Source organism: Oncorhynchus kisutch, linkage group LG1 (genome assembly GCF_002021735.2).
Source record: "Oncorhynchus kisutch isolate 150728-3 linkage group LG1, Okis_V2, whole genome shotgun sequence".
NCBI classification, from domain to species: domain Eukaryota; kingdom Metazoa; phylum Chordata; class Actinopteri; order Salmoniformes; family Salmonidae; genus Oncorhynchus; species Oncorhynchus kisutch.
Window position 1 is genome coordinate 26,775,303 of NC_034174.2, and position 25,319 is coordinate 26,800,621.

The window sequence follows — 25,319 nt, forward strand, 5'->3', positions numbered from 1 at the left end:
AGATGTTTTATTTTCAACAGTGAGAAAACATTAAAAGGATTAAGCTTACAGACACATTAAATCTTCCACAGCAGTGAATGCTGGTCAATGAGATTGGACAAGAAAAACATATATATTTTTTATAATAGAATATGATGGTCTTCATTATTCCATTGTTGTGATGGAATTGTTTAGCTGCCTGGGGTTACTATTTGGCGTGTATCGAACATTAGGTATTGAGTGGTCTGTGGGGATTGGTCCTGTGACATTTTAGGAAAAAGAGTGCTCAGTGTAGCTGATCTGTGCTTATACGTCGAGAGCGGATTGGTCGAACATCACACTGCTCTGTTCTCAGGCTTTCTGAATGGGGAGAACGGACACAATTAAACATTGCAAGCTACCCTACCCAAACGCTTAAGACGCGAAAAAACATCGATGAACTGCTCGTATTTTAAAGGAATGCAAGCATCCTTCCTTCAACGAGTTCAAGTGTATTGTGGTTAGTCGCGCGCCAGCATCCAGGACCCGATTCAGCAATAGAGGCACGGGCTCCACCAAAAGGTAAGATACCGTAATTCTTTAGAGAAGAAGAGTCGGCACGTTGTATTTTCCCCAATATTATGGTTGTAGTATTTTTTTTCTATCTCTGATGATCGAGTCCCGTAAAGCGCAAGGTTCGACCATCTTATTTGCCTTCTATAGTATGCTTAAATTAGGTTAGATCTGCCTAAACAACGGCAATAGTCAAGTCACTGATCATAACCTGCTCTGTTGTTGTACATAGTAGCACGCTATATCTTGTTCACTTCTCGGGTTGTAGTAACTAGAGAGCAGTCCAGGCTTATTTTTATTGAGCGCCTCTTCACCTGCAACAGGAGTGGTAAACTCCTTTATTTTTGATGTAGCAGCCTACACAGTTTCATACCTGGTTTAAAGTTGTATAAATTATTTCCCTCTTTGAGTCCTAATGAAACTGACAAGTGTATATATTTGTATGTAGGACTTTCAACAGGTAGTTATAATAAGAATAAAATAAAGTCCACATATCAGGTGTCACACAGCTCCTTATTATGCAAATGTTATACAGTCCATGGTCTCTAGTTATATACCTATTACTTTACTATGATGACAACTACAGTAGAGAAATACATTTTATTTTATTTCCAAATATCCCTACAAGGCCCTATCCAGAACAAGGATAAAGACTTCATTCCCAGTTACATTCAACCCATTTCAAAACCCTTTGGGTTTAGGTCAGTGTTATCAAAGTGATTTCTTCTTGGCGTCCCTCTGTGTTCATGTCAGGATGAATGCACATTGGCAAAACATGACCACAGGAAATAAAGCTATATTCTAACATACCCATAGAAGCTCACTTGGTGGTGTAGAATCAGAGCTTTTTTTTAGTACATCCATTCAGCGTCATTCACAACCTCTTAAGCCTTAACCCCACCCATCTCTTTAAGTATTCACTGTGAGTGATTAAAGTAGTGTAGTAAACAAGCAGTGAAAGTAGTAGCCTACAATAAATAACATCTCCAGGTAGAAATACACTATCTAGTCCATGGCCTATATCCTACCATGTTGTTCTTCACATTGTCTCTGGTAAACAAATTATATATAAAATCAAATCAAAACTACATCCCAGACACATCTAGCTAAGTGGATGTGTCTCTATTGTCTAGACCTGTTCACATGTTCATAAAGCATGTGATGTCCGTAATCACCCCCAGACACACCTGGCTAAATTTATGGTTCATAGAGCCTAATCATCTTGTCACGACTCCTACCGAAGGTAGCTCCCCTTCCTGTTCGGGTGGCACTCGGCGGTTGTCGTCACCGGCCTACTAGCTGCCACTGATCCTTTTTTCCTCTTGTCTGTTTATTAGTTACACCTGTGTTTAGTTAGGTTAATTGGTTGGGTTTTAATACCTAGCTGGCCCGCCTGCTGGGTGTGCGGGATTATTTTCTGTGTACTATTGTGCACGCCTTTAAGTCACGGTTGTCCGTGTATGTGTGGTTTTTCTGGACTGTTTAGTTCCCCGTGTTTTGGGGCATTTGTTTGGGTGGTGTCGTTTTTACCGGTGTGGTGAATTAAAAAGTATTCGCTACCCTGAACTCTGTTTCCTGCGCCTGACTTCTTCCTCCACTACACCCCAGGAATTACACATCTGGCTAATGTAGCAAGCCAGCAACCCATACAGTTTGTCACACACCTAGCTAGCTAGGCAACATGCATGAAATTATGCACTATTAATCTGCAGGTAAAGCTAACCAACAGTAGGCTTCAACTAGCAATGCAAATGGATTTCTGACAAAATGATATACAATTTATAACGTTAGCTGGCATTTGATACCAAGCAACTAACACTAGCTAGCTAAGTTTCATGTTGGCTAGCTAACAGAAGGCTTTAACTAGCAATGCAAATAACTTTATAACAACATGAGATACAAATAATATCTGTACATGAAGCTAACTTTAGACTCTTACTTGTCCAAATACATGTATGCATGCTTCACAGCAGACTGGAATTCCTATGTCATTTGCGTTTCATCTGCTCAGCTCTCTTGGGACGTTATATCATGTCAATCCAGTTCACAATGACAATGATCAATATTCCAAGAATCATACATGTTTTGTTTGTCTCCATCATTTGTCTCCATCAACTAAAAAGAACAGACGACTCTTCTGTTTCACCACTCATGCCACCCTGTCTACGTTGCACCAAATGACGAGCATCACAAACACTCTTCCTCTTCAGTTGGTCAACTTTCACATTTACCACTACCCCAGTAATCACTCCTTTCAATGGCACGTTTTTCTTGAGAGCAAAACAATTCACATGTCTTGTTCCCATTTGTTTAACATTGAGCACCTGCTCCCTCTTACCAGGAGAAGCACACACAATTATCACCAGACCACTTCTGGTTACCTGCACCGATTCCATAGCAGTCAACTCTGTTTTCACCCACCCTGAAACCACAAATGGCTTTTTTCCTAAAAAAGTCACTCCTACCATAAGTGACTCATCTTTATCCTGACCCTTGGTGTAAGCCTCGGACTCTGAGAACTTCACCACACCTACCCCCTCCGATACATCGCCCTCACCCACTTCCATTTCTCCTCCTGTCTTCGATCCGGCGTACAGCTCACTCTGCTTATACTTTGTAAAAATGTTCCTTAAAAACCTCTTAAATATAATGGCAACATTTAGATTTCCCCCTAAATAGACATACCCAAAAGTAACTGCTACCCTGTAGTACCTTGCGGTCAAGGAACTTGAAGCTCTCAACCTGCTCCACTGCAGCCCCGTCGATGAGAATGGGGGCATGCTCGGTCCTCTTTTTCCTGTAGTCCACAATCATCTCCTTTGTCTTGATCATGTTGAGGGAGAGGTTGTTGGCACCACCCAGCCAGGTCTCTGACCTCCTCCCTATAGGCTGTCTCATTTTTGTCTGTGATCAGGCCTATCACTGTTGTGTCATCAGCAAATTTAATGATGGTGTTGGAGTCATGCCTGGCCGTGCAGTCATGAGTGAACAGGGAGTACAGGAGGGGGCTGAGCACGCACCCTGAGGGGCCCCTGTGTTGAGGATCAGCGTGGCGGAGGTGTTGTTACCTACCCTTACCACCTGGGCGCGGCCCGTCAGGAAGTCCAGGATCAAGTTGCAGAGGGAGGTGTTTAGTCACAGGGTCCTTAACTTATTGATGAGCTTTGAGGGCACTTTGGTGTTGAACGCTGAGCTGTAGTCAATGAATAGCATTCTCACATAGGTGTTCCTTTTGTCCTGGTGGGAAAGGGCAGTGTTGAGGGCAATAGAGATTGCATCATCTGTGGATCTGTTTGTGCGTTATGCAAATTGGAGTGGGTCTAGGGTTTCTGGGATGATGGTGTTAATGTGAGCCATGACCAGCCTTTCAAAGCACTTCATGGCTACAGACATGAGTGGTACGGGTCGGTAGTCATTCAGGCAGGTTACCTTAGTGTTCTTGGGCACAGGCACTATGGTGGTCTGCTTGAAACATGTTGGTATTACAGACTCGGACAGGGAGAGGTTGTAAATGTCAGTGAAGACACTTGCTGTTTGGTCAGCGCATGCTCGCAGTACACGTCCTGGTAATGCGTCTGACCCTGCGGAGGTGTGAATATTGAATGTCACATCGGCTGCAGAGAGTGTAATCAGTCTTCCTCTACAGTTGGTGCTCTCGTGCCTGTTTCAGTGTTATTTGCCTCGAAGCAAGCATAGAAGTATTTTAGCTCATATGGTAGACTCGTGTCACTGGGCAGCTCTTGGCTGTGCTTCCCTTTGTAGACTGTAATGGTTTGCAGGCCCAGCCACATCCGATGAGCGTCAGAGCCAGTGTAGTACGACTCAATCTTAGTCCTGTATTGACGCTTTGCCTGTTTGATGGTGGGTCGCAGGGCATAACGGGATTTCTTATAAGCTCCCGGGTTAGAGTCCCGCTCCTTGAAAGCGGCAGCTTTAGCATTTATCTCTGTGCGGATGCTGCCTGTAATCCATGGCTTCTGGTTGGGGTATGTACGTAGGGTCATTGTGGGGATGACGTCATCAATGCACTTATTGATGAAGCCAGTGACAGATGTGGTGTACTCCTCAATGCCATTGGAGGAATCCCGGAACATATTTCAGTCTGTGCTAGCAAAACAGTCCTGTAGCTTAGCATCTGCTTCATCTGACCATTTTTTTATAGACTGAGTCACTGGTGCTTCCTGCTTTCATTTTTGATTGTAAGCAGGAATCAGGAGGATAGAGTTGTGGTCGGATTTACCGAATTGAGGGCAAGGGAGAGCTTTGTATGCATCTCTGTGTGCGGAGTATGGGTGGTCCAGAGTTATTTTCCCTCTGGTTGCACATTTAACATGCTGATAGAAATTTGGTAAAACTGATTTAAGTTTCCCTGCATTAGACCATTCCAGTGCTATTACATATTTGCAATTCCTAAATGCTATATGTTCAGTATAAAAACGCAATTTCTATCATATCAACCTCACTCAAACATTGTGGTGGTGTTATGTGGTATCCAGGGTACATTCAAGTGTCCTTTCAACCTCTCCAAAGTGTCCAAATCAAATCCAATTTTATTGGGCGCATACACATATTTACCAGATTTTTATTGCAGGTGTAGTGAAATTCTTGTATTCCTAGTGTAACGTTCATCTTCGTCCTCCTCTGACGAGGAGTAAGAAATGTCAGACCAATGCTCAGCGTGGTAAGTGTTCATCCTTTTATTAAACTGAACACTAAATACAAAGTAACAAAAGAGAACAAACGAAACAGCTCTGTCAGGTGCAACACACACAAAACAGAAAATATTCACCCACAACTCAAAAGTGAAACCAGGCTACCTAAATATGGTTCTCAATCAGGGACAATGATAAACAGCTGCCTCTGATTGAGAACCATACCAGGCCAAACACAGAAATCCCAAAACATAGAAAAAGGAACATAGACAACCCACCCAACTCACACCCTGACCATACTAAAACAAAGACATAATAAAATAAGGTCAGAATGTGACAGTACCCCCCCCCCCCCCCCCTCCCCCCAAAGGTGCGGACTCCGGCCGCAAAACCTAAACCTATAGGGGAGGGTCTGGGTGGGTGTCTGTCCGCGGTGGCGGCTCTGGCGCGGGACGTGGACCCCATCCACCATAGTCCTTCTCCGCCTCTTTACCTGCCTCCGTGGCCTCTTTAACGCGGCGACCCTCGCCACCGACCTCTGACTAGGGACCCAAGCCACGGGTCCCGAATGGACGGGAGATTCCGGCAGCACCAGACAAGCGGGAGACTCCGGCAGCTCCGGAGTGAAGGGAGATTCTGGCAGCGCTGGCGAGACAGGCGATTCTTGCAGCTCCTGGCTGACGGACGGCTCTGGCAGCTCAGGACAGACGGGCTGCTCTGGCAGCTCAGGACAGACGGGAGATTCTGGCATCTCAGGACAGACGGGAGACTCTGGCAGCTCAGGACAGACGGGAGACTCTGTCAGCTCAGGACAGACGGGAGACTCTGGCAGCTCAGGACAGATGGGAGACTCTGGCAGCTCAGGACAGACTGGAGACTCTGGCAGCTCAGGACAGACGGGAGACTCTGGCAGCGCTAGGCAGGAGGAAGACTCTGGCAGCGCTGGACAGGCGGGAGCACCTGTAGGGAGGAGACGGAGAGACAGCCAGGGGAGGGGGGCTGCCACCGGACAGCCAGGGGCGGGGGGCTGCCACCCTATATAATAGGGTCCCCAATACTTTTAACCGATTCAAGCTCACAATCTTCCTTCCTCCCTCTCTCTATTCAACCTCCTCTGGCTCTCTTTCCCCCCCATTCCTCCTCCGTAGTATACGTCTCTTTATGATAATACTGCACTTCTGCTGACATATACTGTATATTGTTCTTGCCCTCTCAATGGACTAATTTTTATTACGGTTGTGTCACCCCAAAGGCGTCGTCCAACTGGGAACTGCGGCACCTCTTCACCCGCTTTTTCAAACGTCTCTCCTGTGAATTAGGATTGTCTGTCTTACGAGATCCAGCACATTTGACCACTCATATAGTGCATAATGGACAATATTTTAAGTTAAAGACCTCCCCAAGTTTGTAATATTCCCCAGAAAAGCACTAATCTGGAAGCATTTTAGATTTTAATCATTTAGCAGACACTCTTATCCAGAGCGACTTACATGAGCAATTAGGGTTAAGTTCCTTGCTCAAAGGCACATCGATAGATTTTTCACCTAGTTGACTTGGGATTCGAACCAGCGACATTTCAGTTACTGGCCGAACCCTCTTAACCACTAGACTATCTGCCACCCCTCCAAACTTAGGCGCATTAGTAATACCTGTCCTATCCAGTGGTTTTATCTACAGATTGCTTATGACCTGGTGAGCAAGACTCTGACTCTTATCTGTTTGGTATATAATTGCCAGTTGGACTCAGTGCTGCCCGCTCTGGAGGAGCCGGGGCGAGCAGGCAGACTATTTTCTGTCTCTCTCAGCAGAAATCGTAAACAAATGAACAGTTGATACAGTATGGGTTTGATTGCTTGTGCAATGTATTTGTGTCTTTATCCTAATGAAGGTTGTTAACTATTAACGTTTTAAAAATAATGCACTCTCTAGAAATTCATGGATTTAGTTATTTTATATTGAGAGAAAAATGTTTACTATAGCCCAGCCTTTACATCACCATAGCATGCCCCTGTTGCTTATGACTGAGCTTGCATTGCTCCCTCCTCTCTGTGAGGAGAAACTGACAGCTGCTTGGATGCTATGGAGTGCAGGGTCCTAAAGCTATTTTCTGATTGTTTCCTTCTAGACTGACCTTATAAATGTAATGGGTCTCTACACTTCACAGGAATAAAACAGAAAAATACAATTATTTTGTGCTGTCAGTGTGGGAATCTACTTATGGGTGAATTTTGCCACTGGCCAATGCTTGTAGTCCACTTTTGGCCTAGTTAAGTTTTTGGTTTGTTTTTGCAAATTCCACTTGATGATGTAAGCATGAGGCCTTGCCCTGGTGTAGTTCAGGGCCAGAGACTGTTGTCATTGGTGATGATGTCATCGTTGCTCTTTTTACCATAATAAGATGTTGTCATAAAGTTCTTTGGAAAACTACAACGCTCCCTCCCTCCAGCAGTTTTCTATGCAATTAAGTAAATTAAAGTCATCCAGATCTGCTGGCAAATATAAGGACACTTGGAGCCATCCGAGCATCCCTCATTAGTATCAGCCAGAACTGTTCCTGAAATAAGTCTGCCAATGAAGCAAATATATAAATTAAGATTAAATCTCCTTGAAGTATCCGGTTCATCTTTTGAAACACCCGAGCTGGCACTCATGCAGCCCTCTTTCTATATTCTGGAACATGTACTTCATCTTAGCCTGCACTCTTAAAAAAAGGGGTTCTAACTGGAACCAAAAAGGGTTCTTCAAAGGGTTCTCCTATGGGATAGACCCTATTTTTCTAAGAGTGTGTGTTTATTCTTCTATGTAAAATGAAATGACAGTGAACTCATGATTAACCATAAAACACTGTGACCTACTCAACACTCTATGCAGATGCAGAATCTAGGGTCCTTGCTGAGGATGCACAAACAGTATATAACCACTCAAGACAAACATACAAAACACCATAAAACACTGTGACCTACTCAACACTCTATGCAGATGCAGAATCTAGGTTCCTTGCTGAGGGTGCACAAACAGTATATAACCACTCAAGACAAACATACTAAACACCTCCAAGAAATAGCCATAGGTAGGCTCCTGCTTAAGTGGGTCAATTAATGGAGTTTGTTCTAAATGTGCTACCTCCAGGAAAGTCTAATAGTTTGGGACAAGGACACATTTATTTGACTGGGCCTTGTGGCTATGAGGATATTTTAAGCAGAGGCGTCTGAGAACAGCGACGTTACACAGTGCTTGCTGAAGGACCAAATTCAGTAAGCAAACGGCATCTCTCCTTGCAGGTGTCAGAGTTTTCCTCCAGCCGTGCGACATCTTTGTGCCTCAGACTCAGATTCCTAACAGTCACGATATTGATTTTAAAAAAAACCTGGGGAACACTCCATGTCCCAATGTCCTTTAAAAGCGGTTTGTTTCACATTAATCTATTTTCTCAAATATGACATAGTCACCATTCCAGTTTGATTTGTCATGGAAAATATGACCAAATTAGTATTTTTCGAGTTTCTTTAGTGACTCTGAGGGCAAGCCTGCAAATGTAATTACATAGATACCTACTGTAATAGAGTTACACCCAAGTGAATGACTGGGATGTTACTAATCTAAGTGTCGATCAAATTAATGCTGTAATCAGTGAAGGACTAAAAATTATGTTTTTGAGTAAGAACGGAATGACTCATTTCTGGAGCTACAGTACCAAAAGAGCTGTCACCATAACAAAATATGTTGATTGCCTTATCTTTTGACAATTCCAAAAGGGGTTGATTGTAAGATAGAGGGGCATAGCTATATAAAGATGTATTTGATGGTTGAAGTGCCAGTAGGCACGTCGGGCTAGCATCATCAGCATCCTTTCCTCATGACGCAGTATTTGCCCCCTCGATTATGGGATGTATGCACCAATGAATCTCTGTCTGTCTGAGTTGTTTCCTGATGGATTTTTAAATTTACATACACTGCATGTATAAGTAAGAAAAGTCCATTTGCGATTCCCTGTTAATCTGTGGATATTTTTTCTCTTAGGTTAAATAAATCTTGTACGTTTTGCTTTTTTTTTCTATGCAGACATTGAAATTGAAAAGCAATCATGATATTACAAAAAAAAGAGTGATGAAAACTGTCTACCAGTATATTAACATGAATACTTTTTAAAATAATCTGTCAGTTGTTAGTAATGTTGTTGGAAGTTTAAATAGTTTTATATCCCTTCTGAATTTTACTCACTATTCACCCATTATGTTTAACACCCCAGTTGAACACTCCAACACTAATATCTCCAGTTGGTCAGTGTAGCTATATTGACTATATTTGTTCTAGATTGGGTATCCAACAGCAGCATCTAGAGTGGCAAAGGGTCGGAAACTTTCCGGGAAATGTACGGATGTTTTCTGGTAATCTTCCATGGGAGGTTAAGTTGTGGAATTTGTGGAATTTTGCTTAAATTCATCAAAAACATTAGCTTATAACAGTGAGCCTTTTTTGTGGGATACACATAAGGCAATTTTAGGTCTCTCTTTCTTTGGTTAAACTATCCCCAATTCAATGGAATTGCAACCCTCTGCATACACAGTGCATTCTTCCATTACATGTCCAGCTGATTCTCAAGATCTTGCACTCTAATGAGATGCTATTGAGCCCACACTACTACACTGTCTGAGCCAAGGACTACATGCTTTCTGGTAAGTTTTGATTACGATACTGGGTGGGATGAATATATTTTATATGACATACATGATTTTGTGATAACGAGTAAATAGTAGCCTACAGCAAAATGTGTTTAAATAATTTCTAACTTTTCTGCTAGTTAGTTTTTGCTACCATGTGGGTTTTAGCTTGCTTGAGCCTGCTAATTGAGGAGTGTAAATTCCCTTGTTCCATACATGTTATTTAAAACATTTAACTTACAAAGGACTTGTTTAATTTAACAGCTTAACTATTTATCTATACATGGAATTGTATTTGTTTAAAAAAAAAATGTTTTCTAATATTTACAGGAAAATGCCACAGGCACTATCTGATATGTGGAGACATTTCACTGCAGCTAATGTAGAAGGAAAAGCTGTGTACATTTGCAAATAATGTGCCAAATCGTGTGTGAAGAATGCAACAAACATGCAGAATCATCTGGCCAAGTGCATAAAGTTCTGTCAGCGCTCACAACAAGCAACCTCTGACAAAAGTCTCTCTACTCCTATTCGAGGTGAAAATGATGCATTCGACACCTTATCGATAGCAACAGCTCATGGTCCTCCTGGAATCAGAAGTTTTTTTGGACTCAATTGAGGAACGTAGTCAGAAAAATGCTGATGAATGTCTTGTTCGAGCTGTGTATGCAACTGGTTCACCTCTGATGCTAACAGGCAACGTGTATTGAAGAGATTTCTGAGTGTTCTTCGCCCAGCATGCACCCCTCCAACCAGACATGCTTTATCTACTAATTTGCTGGATGCAGAGTTCAACAGAGTTCAAGTGAAGGTCAAGCAAATCATAGAGATAGCAGACTGTACTTGAATCACCTCTGATGGGTTGTCGAATGTTCGTGGATAAGGAATAATTAACTACATCATCTCCACCCCTCAACCAGTATTCTGCAAGAGCACCGACACAAGGGACCACATTGCAGATGAGCTGAAAACCTTTGCCTGAAACTTTTGAAACCTATAGCAGTAGCCATTGCACGGATTGAGGGAGACAATGCCATCCTGTCTGACGTTCAGACACTGCTTGCAGATGTAAGAGAAGAAATCTGTACTGCCCTGCCCACTTCACTGCTCCAAGCAGAGGAAAACAAAACGAAAATTAACAAAAAAAGCTAAATAAAGGAAACCAGTGGGTTCTAACCAGCGGTTAATGACCTTTCTATTGATTCCTTTAGAGTGTCTCCTGTTCGTGCTGAGGGGGGATCGATGGCTTTTTTACACAGTGGGAAATCCATTGTATCCCTGCACTCCATTGACACAGAAATGTAGCATATAGGTTTAATTCCATGGCAAATTGGCTTGTCCACCGTGATGGACTCATCCATCTGTCCTCAGCAACAGCGCTGCAGGGACCAGTGTCATTGGCCACAGGTAAATGACTGACAGCTCACACTCTTGATTGTGCCTTTTTTAAGAGGAAGGTGGCTTCATGTGTGGTGCAACTAATGACTTTGATATAATGGTAAGTTATAGTTTTATGTGTTCATATATATAAAATGGAGTCAATAATACAATTACATGTTGTGCAATATGCAGAGGATGCGGAAAACATTTATGAGAACATAAATATTCAACAGTAAACGAGCTGATTTATTCTCATTTTGTATGTAAAATGTGTCCCTATTGTCACTGTAATGGTATGTGGAAATGCAAGCTTAATTCATTCAAATACATCTGAGGATTCCATAATTGGTTCTCAAATTATTGTTGCTCTTTAGAGATTTCATATTCAGAGATCATATATTATAGCAAATATGGAGACGCATTTATTAAGGCCACTGTATTTTCTTTCTTTTTTTAGAATACTGATTTGGTGCGGTAAATATGTCAAAATAAGAAAGGTGTTCAGGATCCTGTTGGTTCCAGACTTACCATGCAGTAGCAGAGAGAACAGTCTATGACTTGGGTGGCTGGAGTCGTTGAACATTTTTAGGGCCTTCCTCTGACATTGCCTGCTATAGAGGTCCTGGATGGCAGGGAGCCTGGCCCCAGTGATGTACTGGGCTGTACACACTACCTTCTGTAGCGCTGTGCAGTCGGATGCCAAGCAGCTGCCATACCAAGCGGTGATGCAGCCAGTCAATATGCTCTCAATGGTGCTGCTGTAGAACTTTTTCAGGATCTGAGGGCCCATGCCAAATCTTTTCAGCCTCTTGAGGGGGGAATAGGTGTTGTCATGCCCTCTTCACAACTGTGTTGGTGTGTATGGACCATGATAGATCCTTAGTGATCTGGACACCGAGGAACATAAAGCTCTTGACCTGCTCCCGTACACTCCCCGTTGATGTGGATGGGGGCGTGCTCGGGCCTCTTGTTTCCTGTAGTCCACGTGGCGGATGTGTTGTTGCTTACCCTCACCACCTGGGGGCATCCCATCTCAGTTCCTGAGGTAGGTGTAGGTGTTCAGTCCCAGGCTCCTTAGCTTAGTAATTAGCTTGAAGGGCGCTATGGTGTTAAATGCTGAGCTGTAGTCAATGAACAACATTCTCACATAAGTGTTGTGTGGGGATACCTAGTCAGTTGCATGCCTCTGAATCAGAGAGGTGTGGGTGGCTTCCTTAAATTACGTCCACGGGAGCAGTTGTTGTTGGGGGTCTTGCTCAAGAGCAGAACGGCAGATTCTGCACTTGCTGACTTGGGGGTTCGGACCAACGACCTTTCGGTTACTGGTCCAATGCTCTTAACCGCTAGGCCTCTTGCCGCCCCTGCCATCCCTGTTCCTCTTGTCCAGGTGGAAAAGGGCAGTGTGTAGTGCAATAGTGACATTTAGAAATGTTACCATGGCATTCTTGGGAACGGGGGCTATAGTGATCTGCTTGAAACATGTAGGTATTACAGACTGGAGAGTGTGATCACACAGTTGTTCAGAACAGCTGGTGCTCTCATGAATGGTTCAGTATTGCTTGTCTCAAAGCAGAGCATAGAAAGCATTTAGTTTGTCTGGTAGGCACATGTCACTGGGCAGCTCGCAGCCCGAGTTTCCCTTTGTAATCCACAATAGTTTGCAAGCCCTGCCACATCCACATTGTTCATATTTTCTGTCTGTTTGTCTGTCTGTTATTGTCTAACTCTGTAGCAGCATAATTTCAGGCTTACATGTTGCTTTGTGAGCAAACCTTTTGTGGAAGCTACTAAGCTGCGTGTAATTTATGAAGTGATCTGGTAAAAGGCTCTGGTAAAAGGCTGACATTTGGTGGATTCATTTTAAGAAGACTCTTTGCCACATGACAATAGAAATGGAAACAATGTGATTTTATAGACACAAAGTAAGAATAGCCTCTATGATGAAAGGGATCGGAATCCATCTGTTACTGTGCTCTCACATCATCATTATCATTATTTACATCATTCAAATTCACAGAGTAATTTTGTTTATAAGCCCGCTAGGCTACTCATTTGTTGTCATTAAATCTTTTGAATAATAGAAAGGAAATACCTTGGGTGTTCGCGAAATTGCCTAGGCTATCCTACGCAATAGCACACAGTAGCCTAGACTCAGTGTCCAATCCGACACACAGAAACATATAAAAACATGAACTCATTACCTTGATGCTTTATTTGTTAAATCTTCTAGACCATGCTCTAAATCAACCAGTCAATAGCTAATAATCAACATAAATAAAGGGGTTATTGTATTGGACCCAACGTGGATCACAACTGTCTTCACTGTCGCAACAAACAAGACATCCAAACATTCTTCTGAACACTGTTTTCCCGGACTGTCTGTATTTTAATCATGTGCTATAGGCCTATCACGACAGCTGTTTGTCACTTGACTGTCATTCAGAAAAATATTTCCTGGATCAGCTGATTTGTTCGACAATATCACTTGGCTGGATACGAAATGCACACCCAACAAATAGGTATATTAGCCTACACATAGCCTTTTGGTTAGAAGCATTAGATTTTGCAATCGTAATTATTGGAGTTGTGTGCCCATTAAAAACTGTTCACGGCGTAATATAAAATATCAATATGAACATTTGATAAAGCAGTGCTGCTGTTAATAGTGGACCATCTCATAGACTCAGCAATACTTTCGTCCCGCTGATGGCAATAAGGTGTTGATTGGTTGATGGGTTAAGTTTGTAAAAAATCACGCCTAGCCTACTGGTCAATCAGCTCACAGTCATCTGGACACAGTCCAGGGCAGTCATTTTTCCCTCTCCTCTCCATTTTACTAGGCAAGTTAGATAAGAACAATTTTATTTTTCAATGACAGCCTAGGAACAGTGGGTTGACTGCCTTGTTCAGGGGTAGAACGGCAGATTTGTACCTTGTCAGCTCGGGGATTCAAACTTGCAACTTTTCGGTTACTAGTCCAACGCTCTAACCACTAGGCTACGGTGCCGCCCCTCATAGCTGTCACGGATCCCTCCGGAACTTTCATCACTCACACCTGTCCCCAATTCCCACTGATTTGTACTTGTGTAAGTGTGGCCTTTGGTTTCCGTTATCTGTCGATTATTGTTACTATGTCTATTGGTGCGTGTGAGTACCTGTGCTGTGTGTTTTGGGCTTTCGTGCCCTTGTGGATTGTACAGATGATTACGGGTCTCGTCCCGTGTGTTAATCATTGTGTGCGTGTGTATTTATTCGAGGTACCCCTCGCTCTTTTGTTTGGGTTTCAACCCTGTGTTTTGTGTACGTGTTTGTTTGGTCTTCGTCCCGGTGCCTTTACACCGCACGCCATAATTTGGCCTGAATAAAAAAAAACTCTCTTCATGCCAACGTGAAAATATCGAGAAATGCAGCTGGTAGCCTATTTATACAGACTTTACATAGGCTATTGGTGAGTCTTTATATGTACACGTTTTTTTATTTATGATTTAATGTATAGGTTTATGGATAACATTTTTCAAGTTATTTGCATAACTCTGTTTTATTTTGTCTAAAAGGAAGGCAACGAATGCAGTACATTTTTATTTATTTATTTTGTACAATATTCTCCCCATATGAACACATTTATATTCAATATTCTGCCCATATGAACGCATTGATATACTATATTCTGCCCATATGAACGAATTGATATACTATATTCTGCCCATATGAACGAATTGATATACTATATTCTGCCCATATGAACGAATTGATATACTATATTCTGCCCATATGAACGCATTGATATACTATATTCTGCCCATATGAACGAATTGATATACTATATTCTGCCCATATGAACGAATTGATATACTATATTCTGCCCATATGAACAAATGTATATACCATATTCTGCCCATATGAATGCATTTATATACAATATTCTGCTATTATGAATACATTCATATACAATGTTCAATATTCAATATTACAACATATATATATATTTTACGGCATTAGTGAACCAATAGGCTATATACGAGGTTTCAAACAGGTTTAAAGGAGGTTCCCCATGGCGCCACCAACGCATACGCGTTGTTCCCTAGACAATGGCGAGTATGCAGGCGCGCGAATGGACGAAAGAGTCACTGACAAAGGAGTTCGCTTTTGCTGCAGCCTTTGCTGTAAAAAATTAACTCGTTGGGGCGGTGATTCTGATTCTGCATCTGTTATGATGGCGAGAGGAAAAGTAAGACATACTGACTATCGCACTCTGCCTTCAAGAAGAGCGCAAACTACGTTCAGCATTCCAGGGAGCAGCTTGTTATATGCCTTATCACACAATGGCTCTGATTATTGCCAGAATGAGTCAGCAGCTCCAGATCAAATTCTTCATTCCTCCTCTCTGTGTATCTGATTTGTTTGCATGTGTACTGCATGCCTGCCAGTTGTTATTTAGATTCTCTGAGACAAGCCTTCTGCCACAGATTTGCTCTTTGATTGCTTTACCATTACATTGAATAGAAACATGAAATACATTGTCCTTCAGGTAACAGCAGACACTGTGGCAGAGACAGAGTAGGTTATCAAAATAATCCTGAAAATGTTATTACATTTCTGTCTTGTGCTCTCCACCATTATAAAACACTTTGTCAAAGTGTCCCCCTGATGTTAGTGTGAGTTTGATTAATTCACTGTGTTTACTGTTTACTGTGTGTCCAGAATATGAAATTGGCTACTGTAGATGTTGTTGGAACATAAGACCAACTTGTTTGCCAACGGACAGTAACCCCAGAACGGTCTGGGGAAGGCATTGACAAGAGGAGACTCAGCAGATATGAATTTATGAGAATAATTGTTCGGAGGAGTTGGGGGGTCAGTGAGGTCATCGGTGGAACATGGAGAGCAATGATTCATCAGTTTAATAGCTTAAGCCTGGAGCCACTGGGAAGCAAAGCTAACCTGCTGTGAGTGGATTCGACACAAGGCTCAGTCTGGACCTGACGATGACACGCCCAAGGCCACTGCTTTTTTTCTTCCCCTATCTCTCCTCATTCTAGTTGTGTTCTATGAGGCAGTGGCATATGAATGGAGTAATATTTCAGCAGCCTCTGTTGCTGTGCAGCATTCTCCAAATGTTCCGAGATTAATACACAAAACCGCTTGAAAGTAGATATTTTCTGATTGGTGTCGGTTCTGATTGGTTCTTAACACAGTGCGCATCCAACCTGGAAGCCAGCCGCACCAATGTGTCGGTGGAGACACCATGCACCTGGCGACCTTGGTTGGTGTGCACTGCGCCCAGCCCGCCACAGGAGTCACTGGTGTGTGATGAGGCAAGGATATCCCTACCGGCCAAGCCCTCCCTAACCCGGACGATGCTAGGCCAATTTTGTGTCGACCCACAAGCCTCCTGGTTGCAGCTGGTTGCGACAGGGCCTGGGCGCAAACCCAGGGTCTCTGGTGGCACAGCTAGCGCTGTGATGCAGTGCCCTAGACCACTGCGCCACCCAGGAGGCCCCCACCTTGTTTTTTAATGAACAAATAACACCTTTACCAAAGAGCACCCTCTATCTACAAAGATCTACTATGTTGTGTCCTAGCAGGGACTCCCTTTAGTATAGTATGGTTGTGTGTGCTCAATAGATAGCAAGGATGGTGAAGACTTGACTCCGATTTCAGTATTTTAAATCACATCCAACTATCCACATTTCATCTATACTGATTGCATGCTAGGGTGTGTAAGATGGGGAATGACAGATGTGTTTGATGATAATTACCTCCCATTTATGTTCTATACAGTGTCCCTGAGTGATACATTTTTCTCCCCATTCAAATGTGCATAGAAAATCTGAAAGGGAGGTACAGTATGTGGTGCTGAGGGTGAATTTAAATTATAACATGACAAACAGTAGGAGCATGGTGCTTTTTGCTGGGGAGGAGGAAGCCACCACCCACAACTGTACATGGTTCAACATGTTCGCTCTACCATGTAGGGCTCAATACAGTAGTCTAGTGGATACAGTAGTCCAGTGGTCTGTCCTGTTAGGTGTGTATGATTGGGAGTCCTGTACTATGGCTTTGCTTCACTAATCTGAAGATGGATCAACCAACGCCATATCATTTTAAATTGGACCGCTTTGCTCTATTGACACACCCCTTTTGCGCAATAACTAGAACCACTCAGTGGCAGGTTGTCCTGGTGTACAGTACTTTCTTTTGATGTCATGATCTTCAACATGTACCAGTGACTAGGGTTTAACAAGTTAAGTCCTCTGTGATGGATCAGGAGATTTAGTCATCTGGATAGACTAGCCTTGTGTTTACCTCTTGGAGAAAGGGTATTGGAAGACAGATGGTAACTCTGAAAGGTCAGGAAGGAAGGATGAGCCCAGTATAAGAGTCATTATCTGCCCCAGGTCCCAGTGGGCATCTTGGCAGTGCCACCTCCACCATTACTTAGACAGTATACATGGGTACCTTGGCTGGCACTGCCACCTCTTTCATTATCTAGACCACAGATGGATTTATCACCAACACCCTATCACTAATCACTTAAAGGCCAGGAAGACTTAGAGAGCTAATGGTTGGTTTCTTGGGGTGCTTCCCTGCTACATGATCTTTTCCAATTCAACATCACTGTTTTGTATAAGTGTGAGCACTTATAGCAAATTCAGGGCCCAGCAAGGCACCACTCTGTGCTTTCTGTAGTCTAATAGTCTTATGGACAGAAGAGTGATTATTGGACAGTCAAATCAGTCAATCAGCAAAGTAAGTTGAAGATCTCAGTGGTGTAAATGTAATTTCCTCTAAATGTCACAGTTGTGTATCCGTGGCCTATTGGTTGGAGTGGAATAAGGTTGTGGATACTGCAGAGTGCCGTCAAGGTCAAGACCATAGACATCACATCATTGTATCTGTCCCATTATGGCGTCTGTGAGAGCACGGGTAGTGCCATTGAGGACTTCTCCATTTTAAAGTAGTATATTTAGTCTACTAAATGGCAAACAAACTGAAAGGGTGCATACTGCCACCAGGAGTGTGTTCTTTGAACAGGCATAAAGACAAGGTTGGCAATTTACTGCCATCTGCAGTTATGTAACGTTTGTATAAGTATAATTTATTGGTTTATTCCTCCTGGTGACCTGGGTGGAATTATGTGATCCTTCCTTAACCCACAGGAAGTCCCACCCAGTTGAATATTTAAAAATGGTGAAAGTCCTAAATGTCACTGCCTGTGCTAAAACAGGATTTTGGGAACTAGAGTTCTCTACCTATCTCTATGGACTAGACACTCCTGTGAAGCTTGCCTTCAGCATGATGACGTCGGGAGGAAGAGGAAAGGTTAGGTGGAGCTCTCTGCAATGAGTCACTCTTGTGACGAACAGATGATGACCTGTTTGTCTGCATTCCACGCCATCAAATGTCAAACACATCTCGACTTCCCCTGTTTCTCTTTCATACTGCTTGCTGCTGTGACATTGGTCATTACGTAACGGTCTGAACACTCCGGTGTTTGAAATGCACTTTTATCCTGACACACTCCCACATAGTGCAGTACACACACACACACACACACACACACACACACACACACACACACACACACACACACACACACACACACACACACACACACACACACACACACAAAGAGAGAGAGAGAGAAGATCCTGCTACACTGGCACATTGGGAGGCATGCACACAGCACATGCAGAGCACATGTTGAAGTGAAATGTCAAGGAGATAATCTAAATTGTTTTGCAGCTCCCCAGGGAGCAAGGAGTGCAGGATACAATTACCTTAATGATGGGCTAGTGCTGTCTGCACTGCAGGCTCACTACAACACTATGCACAGAATGCAAGCTCATTCCAACACTACTCACAGAGGGCAGGCTCACTTCTCAACCATGTACTGTACGTACTTACACACAGACACACCCCTATGTTTGACCACAGTAGTAGGCCTCTTCGTGCTCTTTATGACTAGAAAAGTTTTGTTTTCTCTCTGTTTTGACTCAATCTATTTTTACATGGTAAAGACTCCAGGCAGGCTACTGAGTTTCTTGTATTGTTGTTTCTTGTCGTTACCATGTACATTACTTGTTTTGACTTCAGGCCAGGCTGTAGTTTCATGTTGACCCATATGAGTTCTTGTGTTGGATTTTTTCATTCTCTTGTCAGTGTTATTCATCCCAAGGTCTACATGTTTACACAAATATAGTCATTTGGAACTTCTAAACATCAGGGAGAAATCGTATGGAATTACTGACTAACAACGTGGGCATTCACCGTCTACATGTGGGAATACAGCCGGACATGGAAGGCGAGCCTGCATACTGTCCAGGTTCAGGAGACGGCCCTACTGGCCCCCTCTCACTGGCTTGTTAATATCGAACATCCAATCACTTAGGAATAAAATGTTTGTACTCCTGCATTTGATCTGAACTAAGAGAAATGAAGGGGAATGCCTTACTGAGACATGGCTGGACCAATCTGTTCCGGACTGCCGTATCCCCCCCGGATTTTACCATCCACCGAGCCGACAGGTCAATCCAGTTGTCTCTAAAATCAGAAGGTGGTGGTATCTGCTTCATGATTAATCAGCGCTAGTGTACCAACTACACAAAATACTACATCAATTATGCTTCCCCTAACTATAATTTGTAAGCCATTGTATCTCCCAAGGGAATTCGCTTCAATTGTGCTAACTGGTGTTTACATCCCACCGCAAGCTAATGCCAGCAATGTCACCGGCGAACTAGCACATCACATTTCCACAGTGGAAAGATCTCACCCCGACCCCACAACAATCGTGTTGGGAGATTTTAACCACTCCAATTTGTCCCACGAGTCACCTAACTATGAACAACTGGTAATATGCCCCACAAGAGAAGATACAAGTCTGGATCACAGCTATAGTTAAATCTCATCTGCTTACCGTGCATTCCCTAGAGCTCCGCTGGGAAAATCTGACCATGCGATAATAATTATCTGTATGTTTTACACTGAAGAAAAATATTAACGCAACGTGTAAAGTGTTGGTCCTATGTTTCATGAGCTGAAATAAAAGATCTCAGAAATGTTCCATATGCACAAAAAGCTCATTCCCATCAAATTTTGTGCACAAAATTTTACTCCCTGTCATTGAGCATTTGCAAAAATAATTGATCCACCTGACAGGTGTGGCATATCAATAAGCTGATTAAACAGTATGATCACTACACAGGTGCACTTTGTGCTAGGGACAATAAAAGGCCACCCCACAATTTGCAGTTTTGTCACACATCACCATGCCACAGATGTCCCAAGTTTTGTGGGAGCCTGCAACTGGCATGCTGACTGCAGGAATGTCCACCAGAGCTGTTGCCAGAGAACTGAATGTTAATTTCTCTACCATAAGTTGCTTCCAATGTCTATGCGAAGGAGATGTGTGGTGCTGCATGAGGAAAATAGTGGTCACACCAGAGACTGACTGGTTTTCTGATCCACACCCCTACATTTTTTTATGTTATCTGTGACTAACAGATGCATATCTGTATTCCCAGTCATGTGAAATCCATAGATTAGGGCCTAATTAATTTATTTCAAGTAACTGATTTCCTTACTGTAACCCAGTAAAATCTTTGAAAATGTTGCATGTTGCATTTATATTTTTGTTCAGTATATGTTTTTGCCTGCACTATCATTATATTCATTGGCACCCTGTGGTGTTTCTTGCTGAATATTTAAATTTGGTTCCATTCTTTACTAGCTACTGCAATGTACTCCCAACATATCCATGTTTGTGTCTTCCCTGGCATTTCTCGCTTTGTTTCTCCCTCTCTTTTTCCAAATGTCTCCAATGCCTGCAGCTCACAGGGGCATCTGCCCTTGCTATTCTCTATTCCATCTGTCTGCTTTTGTATTTTACTTTGTATTTGTGTCAGTCCTTGGGGAGATTCTGCCGAAGCGTATCATTAGAGATTCTTTACAAAGCATTATTAGATTCATGTCTCAACTGAACAGGTTGAATTATTCAAATGTGGGAATACTCATCCATTGGAGATTGAGTACACAATTATGTATGCTACCATTCTGAAAAATCTAGATAGTTCTACCCATTCACTTTTAACAGTTTCATATTTACTAATTGAGTATAAAAATTGTTTCTGAGCAGCCAAAACCAGTTTATTGGAATAATGTTTACCGCACATGTAATGTCAAGTCCTATCATGTATTTTACCACAGTTAGGATAACACTATAAAATTGCCCATGCTCTCAGCATGTATCAGTTAATCTGTTCACATCATTTCACACTCATCCCAGTCTCTGTGGAGTTTGTTGGTTGTGAGATAACAGTAATGTTCTCCTCCTCTTCTCAGCTTGAAGAGGTTTCTCTGCAGATGTAGGATCACAGCTCTCATCATCACATGGATGTGTGTGGGTTCTGTTGTCCAAGGAGTTTTGTGTAGGTGAGGTTTTATAATCAACATTATTTTTGTGGAATGTGTCATGGTATTATACAAAGACATCTGGCGGTGAACATGTACTCTGAGATGTGAGCCTGCCTTGAAGTTTGAGCATCTTTCCCAGCTTGTCTTTGTTCTCTGCTTTTTCGGAACTTCAGCTAGAATGAGGGTCAGTTTGCTGTGGCCTTTCTGTTGGCACACAACTACAACCTCCATGCTTTTGATCGTGTGAATAATTCTGTCCGACTCTCCCAATCCCTGTTTTCTTTACCACAGTATAAGGGTATTCGTTCTTATCTCTGTATCCTTTGGCAGTGTATTATATGAGGTTGCTGATGTATAGATTTCCAAAAGAAAAAGTCATTGTCAGCCTCTGTAAACCCTGTATTTCACTGCCATTTCTCCTGCCTCTGGCTTAGAAAGAAATCCAATACTACCATGTAATTTACCATCTAGAGGAAGTGGGCTAGTTATGTGCTGCTGAAACTGTGTGGAGAGGTGCAGATACATTGGCAGACCAATTCTTAATATGAACACGTCCTCTCAAACTACACCATGGAAAATCATGTCTGCTGCTGCTATCATTTGGCTGGATGTGATTAAACATCATGATGGAAGATAAGCATAGAAAGTTAGTCTGCTTAAACCTCTTATGGCTAGCGGAACCCCTCGACAACATTATTCTGAAAAGGCAGCGCGCGAAATGTAAAAATATTTTTTAGAAATATTTAACTTTCATACATTCACAAGTGCAATACACCAAATGAAATCTTAACTTCTTGCTAATCTACACATCGTGTCCGATTTCAAAAAGGCTTTACAGCGAAAGCACAACATATGATTATGTTAGGTCAGAGCCTAGTCACAAAAACACATACATCCATTTTCCAGCAAAAGAGAGGAGTCACAAAAAGCAGAAATAGAGATAAAATGAATCACTAACATTTGATGATCTTCATCAGATGGCACTCATAGGACTTCATGTTACACAATACATGCATGTTTTGTTCGATAAAGTGCATATTTATATCCAAAAATCTCAGTTTACATTGGCACGTTATTGTTCAGTAATGTTGTGCCTCGAAAACATCCAGTGATTTTGCAGAGAGCCACATCAATTTACAGAAATAGTCATCATAAACGTTAATATAAGATACAAGTGTTATGCACAGAATTAGAGATATACCTCTCCTTAATGCAACCGCTGTGTCAGATTTCAAAAAACATTTAACAAATGAGCAAACCATGCAATAATCTGAGTACAGTGCTCAGACAACAAAACAAGCCAAACAGATATCCGTCATGTTGGAAGTCAACAGAAGTCAGAAATAGCATTATAAATATTCACTTACCTTTGATGATCTTCATCAGAATGCACTCCCAGGAATCCCAGTTCCACAATAAATGTTTGATTTGTTCGATAAAGTCCATCATTTATGTCCAAACACCTCCTTTTGTTAGCGCGTTCAGTTCACAAATCCAAACTCACAACGCGCGGGCAAGTCCAGGCAAAGTTCAGAAGAAAAGCCATATTACAGTTCGTAGAAACATGTCAAACGAAGTATAGAATCAATCTTTAGGATGTTTTTATCATAAATCTTCAATAATGTTCCAACTGGAGAATTCCTTTGTCTGTAGAATTGCAATAGAACGCAAGCTAACTCTCACGTGAATGCGTGATCAGCTCATGCCACTCTGGCAGACCTCTGACTCATTCAGCTCCCATTCTCCCCTCCTTCACAGTAGAAGCATCAAACAAGGTTCTAAAGACTGTTGACATCTAGTGGAAGCATTAGGAAATGCAATTTGACCCCATGGACACTTTATATTGGATAGGAAATTAGTTGAAAAACTACAAACCTCAGATTTCCCACTTCCTGGTTGGATTTTTCTCAAGTCTTCGCCTGCCATATGAGTTCTGTTATACTCACAGACATCATTCAAACAGTTTTAGAAACTTCAGAGTGTTTTCTATCCAAATCTACTAATAATATGCATATATTAGCAACTGGGCCTGAGTAGCAGGTAGTTTACTCTGGGCACGCTTTTCATCCAAACATGAAAATGCTGCCCACTATCCCAAACAGGTTTTAAATGTAAAGTCCCCATATTTGGGGTCCTTATTAGATTTTTAAATGTTTTAATTCAGTCTGGTATGAGAATGGTATCCCCTATCTGTAAAAGCTGGGTGTCTGTGGAAACCTGAGTATCTTGGCTGTTGATTGGTGCCTGCAAATCTTTTGTGTGACTTACTACCATATATGGGCATACTAATAAATAAAGGCAGGCTGAGCCGATGACCTCATTTCAAGATGGCTGCTACCTACATTCCGGTTAGCGTCGTGAAGCATAAACAAATTAAACACGGAATACGTTGATACACACAGAAAGCCGGATCTCCGGAGATTATGAGGATATCTTATTTGTCTGCCTGTGACCTACCGTTATTGATCACCAGCTCCAAGAGTTAAAATGTTTCTTTTACACATTTTCACCAAAAAGCAAACATCTTACAAAGTAAGCTTCAATTTGGTCGTTTGAGCTATAGCTACATGGGCGGGATCAGTCACGCCCTGATCGGTTTCACCTGTCTCTGTGATTGTCTCTACCACCCTTCAGGTGTCACCCATCTTCCCCATTATCCCCTGTGTATTTATACTAGTTTTCTGTTTGTCTGTTGCCAGTTCGTCTTGTTGTCAAGTCAACCAGTGTTTTGTCTCAGCTCCTGCTTTTCCCCAGTCTCTCTTTTTTTAGCCCTCCTGTTTTTGACCCTTGCTTGTCCTGTCTCTGAGCCCGCCTGCCTGACCACTCTGTCTGACCCTGAGCTGCCTGCCATCTTGTACCTTTTCCCCACTACTATGGATTATCGACCCCTGCCTGCCTTGACCTGTCGTTTGCCTGCCCTGTTGCTATAATAAACATTGTTACTTCGACACAGTCTGCATCTGGGTCTTACCTTCAAACCTGCATCTGGGTCGTAGCTATTATCTGGTGATGTATGACTTAATAGCAACATCGAATGTCCACCGAGTGACTATTTCACGCTCTCTGTAGGCATCCATTACACAGGAGATTGGCTACTATGGCACCTTGACAGTCTTGCAACCAATTAGATAAGCTTTCCAGGGATATGCAGTTGACCTGGGTGGGACAAAACAAGGCCTAGAACCTTTTATAATACAAACTATTGCTACCTGGCTAGGAAACGTCCCGACTGGGAAACGTCCCGTGACCACACCTGACACCGCTTACTAAAACAGCTGCCCATTTAGAGTTGTTAGGTCTATCAATACCAAGATGACTTTCTAAATAAAAAAAATTAAAAACGGTTGTTCTGTGTGTGCTTGATCTTGTGTATTCTGAACTATGTCACTCCTATTTCCTGATGTCATGATCGTCGTATGGAGTAGACCAAAGCGCAGCGTGGTTAGAATAAATAATACTTTTAATAAAGAGAGACACCAAATAAACTATACAAAATAACAAAACGAACGTGACGCTAAGATACAAAAGTGCAAACACAGGCAACTAGACATAGACCATAACCCATGAAATACCCAAAGAAGATGGCTGCCTAAATATGGTTCCCAATCAGAGACAACGATAAATACCTGCCTCTAATTGAGAACCAATCTAGGCAACCATAGACCTACATAAACACCTA

General features: G+C 42.3%; 1 protein-coding gene across 4 annotated transcripts in view; it reads left to right on the forward strand.

Moving 5' to 3' along the window:
- The first annotated feature begins 228 nt into the window (after window positions 1–228).
- LOC109896808 (rap1 GTPase-activating protein 1-like) overlaps window positions 229–25,319 on the forward strand; it is a 131,822-nt gene continuing 106,731 nt past the window's right edge. For 2 of the 4 annotated variants that reach the window (XM_031808706.1, XM_031808751.1), the window contains exon 1: window positions 280–540. The gene's annotated coding sequence lies outside the window, so the exon portion shown is untranslated. Of the gene's footprint in view, window positions 541–25,319 lie in introns of all 4 variants that reach the window. The other 2 variants (XM_031808927.1, XM_031808834.1) reach the window with 2 other exon arrangements.